Source organism: Tigriopus californicus, chromosome 2 (assembly GCF_007210705.1).
Source record: "Tigriopus californicus strain San Diego chromosome 2, Tcal_SD_v2.1, whole genome shotgun sequence".
Taxonomy (NCBI): Eukaryota; Metazoa; Arthropoda; class Copepoda; order Harpacticoida; family Harpacticidae; genus Tigriopus; species Tigriopus californicus.
In genome coordinates, this window is record NC_081441.1 from 6,401,510 (window position 1) to 6,412,618 (window position 11,109).

Below are 11,109 nucleotides of genomic sequence, written 5' to 3' on the forward strand. Positions count from 1 at the left end.
GGATGATTGTTTGAGGCCCTGATAAAGGAAGCTCAAACTATTGCTCGTATGCCCTGATTAGGGTTATAACTGGAGGCCTTAAGATAGGTCTAAGAAATTGAAGCCGATGTACAAGGTGCTCTTCATCTTTGAGAGCTATCAAGGTATTTTTACTTAGTGCTTGAGTCAAGAGCTCCATGTTTCCGTTCACCATGGGAATTCAATAAGTCAGGACCTTTCACCCCTGGCTGGTGGACGGGAAATCATCCTCAGACATCAAGACGTGGAATTTTGCATCCGGTGGCGAGCGGGAAAGGTTAATCCAGCTGAATTATTTAGTCGCAATGCCACACCATTATGTCAACTCTTGAATGAGGATATTCAGTCGACCACAGAGCTCGAAAAACTAAACCTAGGTTGAATGACGACGTGCTGCAGACTCTTACTATTGATGTCCTGAAGGGTCAGGTTCCCAACATTGTTGGACTCTAACCTTGCCAGCCCGATGGTGAGGGGCTAGGTTTCGCATAGAAAATGCGTCCATGCATTGTTAGCATATTGGGGCACGCACAGGTATCGTTTGAGGAACTTGGTGAAGGTGGCATCGGCGGATTTGAGGGCGGAGTTTGGGGGCCAAAGGTGAAGGCCGTAGAGGCAAATTGGAGTGATGTAGGTCCGGAAGAGTTGAAGAACTATTGGAAGGGTAAGATTCTTGATTGGAACTCTATTGCAAATGTATGCGATCCTGGCTGGCCCTGGCTTTGCCTATTGATAAATTGAGATGTTTGGTGAAGGAGAGTTGAGTTGAGAATGTGAAACCGACATAATTAAAACTAGAGGGCTAGTAAGACAAGCGACACTCACGAGATATCTGAGATTTTTTTGCCTCCGTCGTAGTTGCCTGGTGTGTGCGATGGGGATCGACTTTGAACACATTTAGTTACGTGATTCTCAAAATAAAGTTCCGAATTCAGGGAGCCAGTGAGTTAATGGCTCATTCGTCTGCTTTGTTTGAAACTGCGTAACGCAAGAGAAGTCGATCAGCCCGACAACCAGCTGCCCAACTACCAAAATGTGTTCAAAGCAAAGCCTCAAGTGGCTTGGTTGGAGTGACTTTTCTCTGACAAGCCCTCAAATTATAGCTATTGACGATTTCAATTGGACTATTGTTAATATGTAAGGAGGTGAGAGGCAGACGACCTTTATGGAAAACCATGGCCTTCGTCTTGATGGTGTTGACTTGAAGGCCGTTCTCTTGGCAATAACAGTGGAGTGCATTAATGGTATTTTGCAATTCCACGGCTGAATTAGCCAAGAGAACCAGGTCGTCTGCATATTGAAGATATTGAATCGGAAAATGGTTGATGGTGGGGCCTTGGTGTGTGAGGGCTTCGGGCAGGTCGGATACATAAAGATTGAAAAGGATTGGCGCCCTGCGGAAGGCCAATGGAAGTGAAGTAGCAGGGGAATAGGTCCGCACCAGAACGAATGGAGCATCTGAGTCCCGCATAGATGTTGAACAGCATCCCCACAGTTGGAGTTTGAGGAATAACCGCGTTCAGTCCACCCTGTCGAATGCTTTGGAGAAATGCACAAAGCATTAATACACTCTCCTCTTATTGCTGATCTTGGAATGTGCAATTTTATAGAGGAGAGTAGCTGCCGTGGTGGTTGAGCGACTTCTCCGGAAACTGAATTGGAGCTCTGGGGATGAAGAAGGGGTTCTGCTGGGCGATGGTCCGATGGTTGTTTGGAATGTCCCTGGGCCCCTTCTTATGGATGAAGATGATGGCTGACTCCATCCATGCTGGTGGGAAGAAGGAAGAATGGAGGGCGACCCTGAAAAGATCTTGGAGGATTGGCTTGGCTTGGGTCCGGAAAAGTGAAAGTTGGAAAAGAGAGACCCCAGATGTTGAGGGTCTCTCTGAGTCAGCCCACCTTTGGTGGGCTGACTCAGCGCTCCTCAGAGACTTGTGATATGCAATTCTTGTTATTGCATTTTGCTCCCAAGGCTCCGGAACCACGGGGTCTTGAGTCCTCCTCTCCTCCTTTCTGCGGAGGAGGACTATTTAAATGATTGAAAAATTCCTTGGGCCACTGCAGCTGGATTGATCACAACCCCTGTGTTGATGGATAGCTGCAGGGCCTCAAGTTGAGCCGCGCACTTCTGCACATTGAGCACACACCTCCCATTTCAAGTCATGCAGGGATGATGGAAATTTTTGGGCATCTTGAAGGTGACTGAAATCCAGAGGTGAACAGAAGCAACCAGTGGATGGACAAAACTGGCCGGAGATGGAATATTTTCTAATATGAAAATGTGGTCGCGTGCAGAGGGGCCCGGGAGTAGGTATTTTATTAACCCATTGATTTCAAATGCGTATGTCTCCTTTTCCTTTGGCCAAACAAATTTTGCATTTGCATTTCCATTTTGCAGGTCTTGCTAATGGCGTTCACCCTGTTTTAGCCAGCAAAATGAAAGAAGTAACTGCTTATGATATTCAATGTCATTTTGCAGGTCTTGCTAATGGTGTGCACCCTATTTTCGTCAGTAAAAGAAAAGAAATGCCTGCTTATGGTGTTCAATGTCATTTTGCAGGTCTTGCTAATGATGTGCAACCTTCTTTAGTCAGTACAAGTAAAGAAATAACTGCCTATCGTGTTAAATAACTCTTTCCAGGTCTTACTAATGTCGTTCACCGTATTTTAGTCAGTGAAGAGAGAGAAATGCCTGCTTATGGTGTTAAGTGTCATTTTGCAGGCCTTGCTAATAGTGTGCAACTTAGTTTAGTCAGTAAAGAAAAAGAAATGCCTGCTTATGGTGTTAAATGACTTTTTGCAGACCTTGCTAATGCCGTGCACTCATGCTTAGTCAGTAAAGAAAAAGAAATGCCTGCTTATAGTACTAAATGACGGGACGGGAAGCGGCTAATTATGGTGTTCCTTGTCATTATGACGGTCTTACTAATGGCGTTATCCCTATTTTAGTCCATAAAAAACAAAGAAATGCCTGCTTATGGTGTTCAATGTCAATTTAAAGGTCTTGCTGAAGCCCTTCACCCTATTTTAGTCAAGAAAGAGAATGAAATGCCTGCTTATGGTGTTAAATGACTTTTTGCGGGTCTTGCAAATGTTGTGCACCCTAGTTTCGTCAGTACAAGGAGCGAAATGCCTGCTTATGGTGTTCAAAATCAATTTGCAGGTCTTGACAAAGCCGTTCACCCTATTTTAGTCAGTAAAAAGAAAGAAATGCGCTGTTTTGGGTGCTCAATGTCATTTTGCAAGTCTTACAAATGATGTGCGCCCTAATTTCGTTAGCAAATAGAAAGAAATGACTGCGTATGGTGTTCAATGTCATTTTGCAGGTCTTGCTAATTGTGTGCAGCCTTGTTTATTCGGTACCAGACAAGAAATAGCTGATTATGGTGTTCCATGTCAATTTGCAAGTCTTGTAAATATTGTGCACCATAGTTTGGTCAGTAAAGAGGAAAAAATACCAGCGATTGGTGTTAAATGACTTTTTGCAACTCTTGCTAACGGTGTACACCCTAGCTTATTCAGTACAAGGACAGAAATGCCTGTTCATGAGGTTCAATGTCATTTTGAAGGTCTTGGAAATATTTTGCACCCTAGTTTCGTCAGTAAAGAAAAAGAAATGCCTACTTATGGTATTAAATGACTTATTACAACTGTTGCTAATGTTATACAGCCTAGTATATTCAGTCCAAGGAAAGAAAGGCCTGCTTATGGTGTTCAATGTCATTTTCCACATGCCATCTTCCACATGTTGTGCACCCTAGGGTCGTCAATAAAAATAAAGAGTTGCCTGCGTGTGGTGTTAAATAAATTTGCTGGTCTTGCTAATGGTGTGCACCCTTGTTTAGTCAGTACAAGACAAGAAATGGATAATTATGGTATTCAAAATCAATTTCCGGGTCTTGCTAAAGCCGTTCACCCTATATTAGTTAGTAAAGAGAATGAAATGCCTGTTTATGGTGTTCAATGTCATTTTGCAGGTCTTACAAATGATGTGCAATCTAATTTCGTTAGTAAAGAGAAAGAAAAGACTGCGTATGGTGTTAAATAAATTTGAAGGTCTTGCTAATGGTGTGCACCCTTGTTTGTTCAGTCCAAGACAGGAAATGGCTGATTATGGTGTTCAAAATCAATTTGCAGGTCTTGCTAAAGCTGTTCACCCTATTTTAGTCAGTAAATGGAAAAGAAATGAGTGCCTATGGTGTTCAATGTCATTTTACAGGTCTTAAAAATGTTGTGCACCCTAATTTCTGCAATAATAAGAAAGAAATGATGCTTATGGCGTTTAATGACTTTTTGCAATTCTTGCTAATGTTGAACACCCTAGAATATTCAGCACAAGGAAAGAAAGGCCGGCTTATGGTGTTCAATGTCATTTTGCAAGTCATGCCAATGTTGTGCACCTTAATTTCTTCAATAATGAGAAACAAATGCCTGCTTATGTTGTTAAATAACTTTTTGCAACTCTTGCTAATGTTGTATAACCTAGTATATTCAGTACAAGAAAAGAAATGGGTGCTTATGGTGTTAAATGTCATTTTGCAGGTCTTACAAATGATGTGCACTCTAATTTCTTCAGTAAAGAGAAATAAATAAATACCTTCTTATGGCGTTAAATGTCATTTTCAGGTCTTACAAATGATGTGCACCCTAATTTCGTTTGGAAAGAGAAAGAAAAAAATACCTTCTTATGGTGTTAAATGTCATTTTCAGGTCTTACAAATGATGTGCACCCTAATTTCGTCTGGAGGGGAGTCACCCCGTCATTAGATGATTTTCTCTCAAATTTTCTCTTTCTCCTGTATATTTATAGGAATTGGCTATCAGATATATTTAATCACTGTTTGCCCCCCCTAACAGCACCAACACACCGAGGATAGCCAACCCGCCAAGGATTGTCAGAGATCCAATTCAATCATGGATTTACCAGAGCGACCGACAAGCCAGAAAGACCTATGCCCGAAGCGCGCGGAATAGACCATCTTCGTACCCGGCAATCATCACTCCAAAGCGATGTGATCACTCTTGCGCCCGGAGTTCCCACCCGAATTACTAACGGCAATACGCGATAAGAGTAGTGCACGACCGGCACAACTTCTCCTCCAGCCTAGCGCCCCCCCGAAGCTCGCAAGCAGCCCAAGGCTTCACCCGGTGCTAGGAGGCCTCAATTGATCCGGGACTACACCCGGACACCTCCATGTGTTACTGATAAACCTCACCACCAAGTGCAGCATTGGCCGAAGAACTTGCCATTGCCCAACTCCTACTGCATCGCCAGCGCTATTCCAAGAAACAAGAATGGAAAACACCGCCCAAGAAGAAGGACCCGTGGCACCGAATGCGAGGGTTCAAGCAACCCCGGAAACTACATAGAGCGACCCTTTCCCGCCTACCACCAATCCGTCTATTATAACACCAGAACTAACCAACACTATAATCACTATTGTAACTATCGTAAATAGCGCCTAGCCATGTCCTTAATATCTATATTTACTCCAGAACCCGCCCAGTTGACGAGTTTACACTTTCTACTTTGGACCACAAAAAAGCGACGATTTCCCGCACAGCCGGTCCTGGATTAGTTGGACATCTTCGCCAACGACTCCAATACCGAAGGATTTCATAGCCTTACCCCACACACCGATGTGTACATACCACGGCCCTGAATGTGTAGTACCGTGCCGGAATATGATGAGCCATCCGATTCCGCGCACCCTCCCGCCGAATTAGAAGTCCACTGGATCACCACCATTGGACCATAGAGAACCCACCACAAGAAGACGACAACCAGTTGTTGTTCAGCCTCCGAAACGAAGGAGACTATATGGAGATCGCCCTAAAACACGAGCCATAGCCGCCTAGCGGCTCGAAACTTTCCGTCACCGCTTTTTTGGTTGACGAACCCAGCACCCCAGATACCGACGAAGGCCGGAGAACGGATTCGGAATCCAATACCACAGCCGGACATAGCCCGAACCATTCTACGACTTCGAGACTTGTGGCGAGACGATCTTTTCCCACATCAACTGGCCCCACTACCGAACCTGCCCTACACCAGGCCCCTCGGATGCGGAAATAAACGAGATACGAGCGGAGCTAGAGCGAATGGTGTCAGCTAATCGCGTCCCATTCCTGATCCCATCCCTGTGCCATGGCTAGATTAGGACATAGACTTCCGCCCCAGACTGGCTGGAAGCCGAAAATAATACCTCCTGAATACACCCCTCCTTCCCAATAACCACCCTTTCCCGATCCTCCTAACCTCTTTCCTTCCACCCCTCCATACCTGATCACATGAATTGTAAGGAACACCCAGTCTAACTATCCGCTAATCAGCTACAGGTCACTCCAACTGGCATGTGGTGCACACTAACTATCACCATCCGCGCCCATACACATGACGAAAGAGAACCCGCCATCTTTCACACCATCGGCGAAGTAGCCACCGACACCACATGCCTTTCTCATTGCATTGTCGACTGGATTTAGACCCATCGAAGACCAGCTTCACACAATCCTAGAGATACTCCGCTATCTGAAAGAGGCGCACCAGTCCATTTGAAGACAGCCCAGACCAAGTGTTCATCAAACAGTTGCAACTGATAGAAGTGGATACTATCGAGTGCCTCCACCGGATTGAGGACCTTCGCAACCTCAACCAGAGCCCAGCACGATCAGAAGCGATCAGCCCTTCTTGTCATTGCCGGGACTCACCGCGCTAGAGGCGGAGCCCCTAGGAGCCATTTTCAGCCAATCAACAATGTCCGCCCGAATTGACGCCCTAGAGACACAACGAGACAGCATGCGCCACTACCTAGATGCTTGCCGGTCGACAAATGGAGATCAACAAGCACAGGATAGCCCACCTCAACGCCACCCTCACCGAACTCGTGAAACACGAAATAGGATTCGAGGGAGGAGATCGACACAGCCCAGCAACGCAGTTACAGGCATATGTTCAAAAGGAAGCACTTGTGTCCTTAACTCAATACGCTGTAACCAAGCCACCATAACATCTATGCCATCCTAGACACATGGACTCGAGCATTGCATGGGCAAATCAACTGTTGATTCTATTCCAGCCCCATTGGTACGAGAAGCTTTTGAAGCGCATGTCCAGCCAAACCCAACGGCCCCTTGAAGTTAGCCTTCGAGCACCAGACTTAGAAGTTTTTACAAACTCCATTGCCACACCGACATGAGACAAAGCCAACTGCGAGTGGTTGTACCCGTCCGGTGTACAACATCAAAGAAACCTTCACGGTACACCGACACTTGGCCATGCCCATCAGCACCACCCAAGGCCAAGAACTGAGAGTGATGTACCCCAACCAGTACCTCATGCTGAACGACGAGAACACCCTGTACCAAGAACTCGACCAGGCTGAACTGAACGCGTTGTATCCGAATCAGGAAACTCTATCTTTGCCCCCAGTACGTGTATTAACCAAAACATCTGCTACTACATGTCTTTTTGCTCTATTTCGAGGTGAGCCCATCCAAATCCAGCAACGATGTCCTTCGAACTCCAACCAAGCACCCAGAACTTAGAGCTGCACCAAGTTGGGCCCCAAACGTTCATGGTATTCATCGCCAACCCGAAGAACCGATCCGCAAACCGAAGAAGCCCGAATCACGTGCTCCAATGGAACTACCGACATCCGATATACACCCGGAGTCACCCCACTACACCTGGAGACGGATTGCTCGTTCAACACCAAGGAACACTATGTACCCGCAGTCCGATCCAACTGGCTAGGCACCGACATCGTGGTAACCCGACCCCCAAAAATCCCGTCCTTTGACCTTGTCAAACTCCTCAACCACAACCAACCCACAGCCGCATACAGCCCGAGGAACTCCAACAAGCTCTGCTCCAGTTGAACCAACCCGACATACCCCAACCCTTACCCATGTCGGAATTCATCGCTGCCATCCATCAAGCTCCCAAACCCATGTCATGGTCCCATGCGACTCATGTAGGATTCACCATAGCCACGATGATTGGCCTATGCATCGGACTAATGATATTTGGAACCAAGAGCTACCCAAGTTGCATCCGCTCTGCCAGTCTTTGCCGCCGCAACACCCAAACCCGGAGAGCCCACCCCCATCTATCCAAAGGAATAATGCTGCGAGGACACAGCGCCCTTCATCAGAGGAGGGTAACTGTAGTGAAACAGCATTCAGCCGTATATTGCTGAATTGCGATAGACCATTATAGAACGAGAGCAAATATTCATCCCAACGTTACAATAGAGCCAAGAATAATGTGGAAGCAAAAGCGTTGTAAAGAGTCCAAGGCCAAGAGTGCGAATACACACCAACGAAGATTAATGAGTGCAAAGATGTCAAGCCAAGTGTGCAAAGATGTCAAGGCCAGTAGACTGGAAGCAGATCTAAGACCTGTCAACCTGTCACATAACAATAACAGTAATGCGATGATTTAGTGCCATATAACTCATATGTCTGTCATCGCCCCAATGCATAAAGAGGTATCAAGAGGTTTCTTGGTAAAGTCTACCATAGGGGTAAGACAAGTAACTACTGGACTCTCAACCTAAGAGGACCGTATGTTCGTGCACTCCTGTACATATTCAATACTTCATCGGAATAAAATATCATCATCAGAACTTGTGATATTTCCACTCCTTCCGGGACTTAGACGAATTACCGAAACCTACTGCTCTACAACAATCCTTAGATCGAGCCCGAGTCGAATCCCTTGGTATCAACATTGGTATTGGTTATTGGTCAACTCCAACCGGTATCACTAAACTATTTTAGTCAGTAAAGAGAAAGAAATGCCTGCTTTATGGAGTCATTATGACTTTTTGCAGATCGTGCTAATGGTGTACACCCTTGTTTAGTCATTGCCAGGCAAGAAATGGCTGATTATGGTGTTCAATGTTCAATTTGCAGGTCTTGCAAAGCCGTTCACCCTATTTTAGTCAATAAAGAGAAAGAAATGCCTGCTTATGGTGCTCAATGTCATTTTCAGGTCTTACAAATGATGTGCACCCTAATTTCGTCTGGAAAGAGAAATAAATAAATACCTGCTTACGGTGTTAAATGAGTTTTGCAGGTCTTGCTAATGGTCTACACCCTAGTTTATCAGCACAAGGAAAGAAATGCCTGCTTATGGTGTTCAATGTCTTTTGAAGGTCTTGGAAATCTTGTGCAGTCTAGGTCGTCAATAGAAATAAAGAGCTACCTGCTACCGTGTTAAATGACTTTTTGCAGGTCTTGCTAATGGTGTACACCCTAGTTCATTCAGCACAAGGAAACAAATGCCTGCTCTTATGGTGTTCAAAATCAATTTGGAGGTCTTGCTAAAGCTGTGCACCCTATTTTAGTCGTTAAGAGAAAGATATGCCGGCTTTTGGTACCCAATGTCATTTTCCAGGTCTTACAAATGTTGTGCACCCTAGTTTCGTCAGTCAAGAGAAAGAAATGCCTGCTTATGGTGTTAAATGACTTTTTGCAGAACTTGCCGATGGAATACACCCTTTGTTTAGTCAGGTACAAGACAGGAAATAGCTGATTATGCGTGTTCAATGTCAATTTGCAAGTCTTGTAAATATTGTGCACCCTAGTTAAATCAGTACGCGGAAAAGAAATGCCTGCTTATGCGTGTTCAATGTCAATTTGCAGGGTCTTACAAATGTTGTGCGCCCTAATTTCGCCAGTAAAGAGAAAGAAATGATTTGCGCTATTGGTGTTATATGACTTTGCAATCGTGCTAATGGTGTGCACCCTTTGTATGCCAGAAGCAAGAAATAGCTGATTCTGGTGCTTTAATATCAATTTGCAGGTCTTGCAAAAGCCGTTCAATCTATTTTTAGTCAGTAAAGAAAAAGAAATGCCTGCTTATGGAGTTATATGACTTTTTGCAAGATCGTGCTAATGGTGCTACACCTTGTTTAGTCATTGCCAGGCAAGAGAGGCTGATTATGGTGTTCAATGTCAATTTGCAGGTCTTGCAAAAGCCGTTCACCCTATTTTACTTTACTTCAGCAATACGCGCCTTAATTACGACGCAATTTCTTGTCTCATGGCAAGATTAAAAAACAATCCGGACCCTCTTTGCCCACCTCTAGTTTTTTTATATTTCAGGACAAGAAGCTTTTTACATTTCAAAATTGATGACAGCTTTATATTTGATTACAACATTCGTACATTTTTGAGCCACAACAAAATATGGCTGATTTATTTTCCTGTTTCTTTTGTCCAAACTCTATCAATGTTATCTAATTCTTGCAAACATTCTTTCAGATGTAGATAATGTTCTGCCACTCTTGACATTACTCTCCAAGGCTACAATCCAAAAAATGAGATTAAATATAAGGATCACTAGCAAAAGAGCGTCTTTCCCAATTGTTAGTTCTTGAGCAGGCTCTCATAAGGTTGTCTCATAAACCAACGTATTCGCTTTCCAGGAGTGTGAAGTTTGGATTGTCTGATTTACTTGGACTCAGGCTGACGAAATTAATCTAGACAAAACTTTGACTCTTGATTATCCCGTTTGTGGTAAATTTGAAGGAAGGTATGGAAACCCATGGATGCTTAAGATGTTTTAAGATAAACATTAACCAATAATCAATCAATTTGTAATAGGCCGTTTTTTGGTAGATCTGAACGAAGAAAAAGAATGTACCTGATTTACTTATAGAATTTTACTTCATATGAAATTTCCAGTGAGAAATTAAACTGCCATTGAAAAGAATTCAGGTTCTAGAAGACCCATGACTATAAGTTCCTAGAAAAGTAAGACGCGATGACTAGACTCCGACAAAAAATGTTGCTTCTATGTCGAGCAGCAAATTCGAGAGGGTTGCACAAAACGGTTTTCTTGCCAATGCTTCGGTGAGCCTTTTCGCTTATGCCGAATGGCAACTTCTGCAATTTAGCTTCAAACTTAATAAGACATTCAAGAAGAGACGTAAATTTGACCACGTTTTGCTTAATGGTAATGGATCACTCCTTAGCAATAAAAAACAGGAGGGAGGGTTGGTTATGGTCACATATTGTCAGGGATGGGGGAGGATCCATCACAATCACAATCTATCCAGGGTTAGAACTGCATCGACGGCA